The 6,620-nt window shown below is 37.9% G+C and overlaps 1 non-coding gene across 1 annotated transcript; it reads right to left on the reverse strand.

Annotated features, from left to right (window-relative positions):
- Positions 1-401: 401 nt before the first annotated feature.
- On the reverse strand, positions 402-536 carry LOC115873403. Its single transcript, XR_004048400.1, has one exon. It is a non-coding gene; the product is annotated as a small nucleolar RNA SNORA42/SNORA80 family (small nucleolar RNA).
- Positions 537-6,620: the final 6,084 nt, after the last annotated feature.

The raw sequence follows: 6,620 nt of genomic DNA on the forward strand, positions 1-6,620 counted from the left end.
AATTGTTCTAGAATTCCGATTCTTCTCAAAGCTATATAAAGTTTGTTATAATCCACACATTCGAATGGATTGGCATAGTAAAAACAAGCAAACAAAAACTTCAGTAAACATCTTTCTGGTATTCCCTGCTTTGAGCCAATATCCATCTAACACCAGCAATGATATCCCTTGCTCCGCATTGTCTTCTGCATGTGGCCTGAACCTCTGTCAGCTCCTTGTCAGTGTACTGCTGCAATCCGTACTGGATGATATTAGGCAAAAATTTACTTGCAAGTGAAGTTAATGACACTGCTCTGTAATTTGAACCATCTGTTGAATTTCATTTATTTTGAATGAGTATAAATATGGATTTCTTCTAATCAGTTGGCCAAATATATCTTTTTTATTTATGTTTTTTTTTTCTTTGTGCAGTCTGCTTCAGTACTGGAAGCCCACGGGATAGGAGGCAAGGCAATGGTTGGGGGCTCTGGTTTGCTCTGGCATGGGACACTATGAGAGGCCCATGGGCACGGCCTGCCATAAATCTAAACCCATGCGTGAGTTGGCCAAATATCTATCTTCCAGAATTCTTGGCATAGATGAACTAGTTCTTCCAGTGTTTCATCAACTTGATAAAACATTCCCATTGCTATTCTATAAATTCCTAGAGCATTTATTTATTTGTTGAACACTTTCAGGTCAGCTTAGACTTCTTCCTTCAGTACCATTGATTCTTAATCATATACTACCTGTTGAAATGGTTGAAGATCGACTAGTTCTTTTTGGTACAATGACTGTATTATTTTATCTTCATTTGATGCTTCATACATCATCAGTGACAATATTGCAGCTCCAAGCTTGAATTGTTTCTTGAGTTCTTTACAGTATATGTTGAGCCTGTTCTTCCTTTACGGTCTTCTAACTCTAGGCTTTTTTCACAGCATGTAGAAATATATATGTATGTATAAATGTATATCAAAGAAAATGGCTTACAATATTGTAGTAGTGGGTAAGTATAATCAAAATCAGTCTGATTCAAGTCTGTTGTTGAGGGGTTAAACTGGAGACCTCTCCCAACTCGTGTAGCTGCAGAGGGGACCATCCACAAAACAAGAAGAGGAAAGAGCAAGAAGGCAAATCAAGACTACAGGCTGATGAATGCAGATGAATCCAAGGTCAATAGGTTAGGCTGTGGCTGCATAGACTAATGAACCCAAGACCAGCAGGTCAGATGTCACATCACCTTGGCTACCACATTTGGCAGGCAAGATAATAATTCATTAGGTCAAGTCCAAGAATCAAAGGTCCAATTAACTAGATGCAGGATTCCCATCCAACAGAAATGCAAGCAAGCTTCCCACAGCTTCACTTATATAGGAGGTAGGCCACACCTTTTCAATTGTGTTAGAGATATGATCCGTAAGGCGGTAGCTCACAATTACTGGCATTGAGTTAATTCTGACTCACAGTAACCCTGCAGGACAGCATAGAACTGTTCCTATATTTTAGAGACTATAGCTCCTTATGGGAGTACAAAGACTCACCTTTCTTCCACAGAGTGGCTAGTAGTTTTGAATTGCTGACCTTGGGGTTAGCAATCCATCACATTACCCATTATGCCACTAGCACTCATATAAGGGAGCAAGGGAATTTTAATCTTCTGACACAAAACCTAAATATGCCAGGGCTAATATAGAAAATATTTCTCCACACGATTTTTTTAAACTGTTGAAAAGCAAGGATGTTACTAAGATGATTAAGGTGCCCCTGACAGTAGCCATGGCATTTTAAATTGCTCATGTGCATGTGCAGGTTGGACACTGAAAAAGGGAGAGGCACAATCAACTCATTTGAATTATGGTGCTGGTGAAGAATATTCAAAGTACTATGGACATCCTACAGAACAAATACATCTGTCTTGGAGGAGGTACAGCCAGAATGCTCCTGAGAGGCAATGATGGCCAGACTTGATCTTCCATACTTTGGACATGTTGTCAGGAGAGATCCCTCCCTCCCAAAGGCTATCATGCTTGGCATAATAGTAGGGAAGTTGAAAAGAGGAAGACCTTAGACAAGGTCTAAGACCTTAGACAAGACAGATTAGCACAGAGGCTTCATAAATCAGCTCAAACAGAAGAACAATTGTGAAGATGGCACAAGACTGGGAAGTAGTTCATTGCTGTACAGAGTTGCTATGACTTTGAACTGCCTCTATGGTACCTAGGGACAAAAAATATAGGGATGCTGGGGGAATAAGATTGAAGAATCCTCACTGATGCAATAGTTACTGAAATTCAAATCTCTTGTGGTCCATTCTACACTGTCAATTTTAAGTAACTATCTTTGCTTCAGTAAGCTTTGGGTTCAATAGCTGTCCAAAGTGCTGTGTGAATGAAGATTAGTTAGTCCAATAGCTAAACTTTCTATCAGTTTTGAAAACATTATCAAAGTTAATGAAGATTATTTTATAGAATGAATTTTAATGGAGAAAAGTCTTGGATCTACTGATATGATCCAGAGAACACCCCAAAAAATGCATTGCCATCAAGTTAATTGACACATAGTGATACTAAATAGAGTTTCTGAAGCATTCATTCTTGACAAGGACAGCCTCATCTTTCTCTCTGAGTGACTTATGAGTTCAAACTACTGACCTTGTGGGTTAGTAGTTCAATGAACAACCTCCTATGCCACAAGGGCTCCTTATAGAGTCAATCAAAACAGAAAGTTCTGAGGAGATTTACTAGGTAAGTTCAATTCAAGGCAGAGCTCAACTCAAACAGTAAAGGTGACTGCTTTTGAGACTTCAAATGGGCAATCATGATAGATATTCTAAAGGTCACAGAGTGTCACAGGGCCTTGTTAGAAGGAAGTTTTAGGAAAATTGAAAACAAATTGATGAAAAAGTGGCACCGAGCATTTTTTTTACAATGATGCACCTGTTCATTTTTTTTAATTCAACATATTAAATGGAGCAAAAGCTATCCTAAAATAATTTCTTGGTAAATCTAACCTCATACACCCTACTGCCCTTATTTTACCCCTTAAGATTTTTTAGTATCCAAACTCAAAGAACACTTAAAGAGGAGTGCAATTTGATTCCCTCAAGAATGCCAAAATTGCTGTTTTGACTTGGCATAAATCAAAGAACACAGAAGGCTTCATAAAAATGTTAAAGAGATGGAAACATTGCCTTCAGAAATCTATAGACCTAGCTGGAGTAAACAATCGCTTTACAGTTTGATTGTTCTATTTAGCAAAAATAAAATGATATGATTTTGTGGCCAAACTTTTTATTTTCCTTTGTTAAAGGATTCATTTCTGCAGTAAAATCTTCTTTCCCCTGGGTTGTCCACTTTCACCATTTTCTGTACAATCAAGCAATTTTTAAAAACACATACATGTGTATAAATCATAAACTAAGATAATTTAATTTAAATCTGATTCTACCACTTTTATTTAGAATGAGCCTATGCTATCATAAGCTCGGTCTCAAATTAAAATACATGGAAAACTACTAAATTGAAAGTCCATGTATTCTTAGGCAAATAATGCTAAGACATTTTAATTAATTTATCAGTGTCAATACAGTAGCGATTTGCCCCATACCTGTGGGTAAGAGATGAGCCCATCTGCTCCCAGGAAAATGTATAGCCTCAGAGACCCTTTGAATCTGAATTGACTTAATGGCAGCGGATTGGGTTTTATGATGCATTCTATCTACCTCTGTGCCGAGTGGGAAATGAGACTTTATGTAGCTTTTATGTGTTGTAATATTTCTTCAAATAAATCGCAGTTATAAACCGCACATAAAAGTTTGTTCATAGACTTACAGAATGTGTAGCTGACATACAACTCAAATAAGATGCATTCAGCTATTTATTATGCATGATTACATCTTCTTGTCAGTTGGATGGCCGATCTCCTCTGAGAACTGCTCTTTTGCTTATTTCCTTATTAGCACCTAAACTTGGAGCTTAGGGAAAAGATTCAATGTAACCTTGAATGCAACTCTGGAAAATTACTGGATGATGGAAGAAACAGAATTAGTGAATAAATAAATTAATTCATTTATCTGTGGATTTCAAATACACATGCCCCCACCCCCGTTTCCACAGCAAGTTGCATTGAGAGTACTAGACACGTTATCTGGGCTGTGAGGTGAAGAGGGTGTTCAAATGAACAGAACAGCAGGAGTTTGCTTAGTGCACGCATACAAGAATCACAAATACTGCAGCATGTTTTGCAGGAAGGACCTGCTGGAGCATGGAAAGGATAGAAAAATCAAAATACCAAGGAATTAAATTGCTGAATTTAGCAAAATATCCAAAAGCTTACTCAGCTGCACTCAAACATCCAGAAAGAATGTACTTCTTGAATACATCTTTTAATAACCATTAACTCTGCTTCTTGATAATGTAAGCAAGCTGTCTAGTGAATAAAGATATCAAAAATAAAGTTATCAGAATTAGACAATGAGAAAAGTATGTGGCAAATGCAGCCTCATATTCTGTAGCAAAATTTAAAAGGTAAATCTATGAAAAATATAAGCATAGAAATGAAAGAAATGATGAAAAGTTTTTATAAATTGTGAGGTATGACCTCATATTTTGTTGTTGATAGTTGCCATCCACTTCATGCTAATCACGTAGTCCAATTTTAATTGTTTTTATTAAAAAATTTTACTTCAAACATATTCTAATATTAAGATCTTTGTAAATTAAGTTAAAGATATTAGTTGAAGATATTATCACAGAACAAAAGTATAGATTGCACTGCTTAATGCTCATTCAGACAATGTCCAATCACACATGCATTCTTGTTCACATATGTTTAGGGTGTTTTTTTTGTTTGCTCCTTTTTTTTTTTAAAGGAATGCAGTTCTTGTTTAATTTATTATTTCCCCCTAATGGTTTAAGGACCCAAACACAAACTTTTGCTGCATAGGACCACAGGTGAAATACAAGAAGGCAAGACAACGAGCATGGCTGTCCACACAGGCTCCTGTGTTTTGCCTGATAGGCAGTCCAGTAATGGCAACAAGTGCTGTGGGTGGGGCCTGGGCTGGTAGTAGGAGCAAGTGACTGGGCTAGGTACTAACTTCATTTGCTTCCTCTGCTTGGTTGCTAACACTGCTGCTGCTTGTCCTCATTCTCTGCCAGCAACTCCAACGAAAACAAAAGTCACTTCCATTCAACTCCAATGAAACAAAAACTCACTTCCATCAGGGCACTGCTGACTCATAGTGATCCCCTGCCGGTTTCTGAGACTGTAACTGTTTCCAGGAGTAGAAGCCCAGAGCTCCTGCTGATTTTGAACTGCCAACACCAAGGATCACAGCCCAATGCACAACCACTGCAGCACCAGGACTCCTCCAGGAACTCCATCACCAGCATCAATATTGACGGCCCAAGTGGCAACAAAAACAGCCGGAATAAGATTATGATAAGATCTTAATATGTTGTTCACACAACATCCAAATCATATACCATCCTATTTCACTCAACATATTGTGGTCATTAGGCAACACATACCTATATTTCCATTATTTTATTTAGGAAGATAATAATATTAAAAATGTATTAACTATAATATGTTTTTCAGAGAAATATTAAGAAAATCAAAGACATATTTATATTTTCCCTGATTAAAGGCAGTTCAGAAAAAGTGTGTGTGTATCTATATGTAGTCAGATGAGTCACTCAGGGTGTAGTATAGCAATAATGAAACTCACAACTTTCTTCTAGTTCTTAAACGCTTCCTCCCCCCAACTACTATGATCCCAATTCTACCTTGCAAACCTGGTTAGACCAGAGGATGCACAGCGGTACAGATGGGAACTGGAAACACAGGGAATCTAGGACAGATGAACCCCTCAGGACCAGCGGTGACAGTGGCGATACCGGGAGGGAAGGGGAGGTTAGAAAGGAGGAATCTATCACAAGGATCTACATATAGTCCCCTCTCTGGGGCATAAGCAACAGAAGGGTGTGTGAAGGCAGACGCAGGGCAGTGTAAAATAAGATATAATAATAATTTATAAATTATTAAGGGTCCACGAGGGAGAGGGGAGCAGGGAGGGAGAGGGAAGGGAAAAAGGAAAATGAGGCACTAATTCCAGGAGCCCAAGCAGAAAGCAAATTTTGAGAATGATGAGGGCAACAAATGTATAAGTGTGCTTTACACAATTGATGTATGAATGGATTGTGATGAATTGTATGAGCCCCAATAAAATGATTAATAAAAAATAATAATAATTTAAAAAATCTCCTGACTCAAGGTAAAGAGTAAATGGACAACTCAGATCTTTTTTGTTGATAAGTGCTCAGAGTCTTTGAGGTTTCCCTTTGTTTTTTGTTTTCTAAGACTATTGGAACAAAATATCTTTAAGTATATCTCAGTGTAGGCCAAGCCCTTGTGGAACAGAGCCTAATTGCTTGCTGGCTAGCCAAACAGTTAGTGATTTGAGCCCAGTGGCCATTGCTCCACAGAAGAAATATGAGGCAATCCGATTCTCTAAGAGTTTATAGACTTGGAAACCCCGGGGATCAATACCTCTCTGTCCTATAGGGTGACCCTAAGACTTAATTGACTTGATTACAATGGGTTTGTGATATCAGTGTCTCTTTTACTCCTTTTAT

Source organism: Echinops telfairi, unplaced genomic scaffold (genome assembly GCF_000313985.2).
Source record: "Echinops telfairi isolate 266 unplaced genomic scaffold, ASM31398v2 ScPeMD7_7468;HRSCAF=8506_0, whole genome shotgun sequence".
NCBI lineage: Eukaryota > Metazoa > Chordata > Mammalia > Afrosoricida > Tenrecidae > Echinops > Echinops telfairi.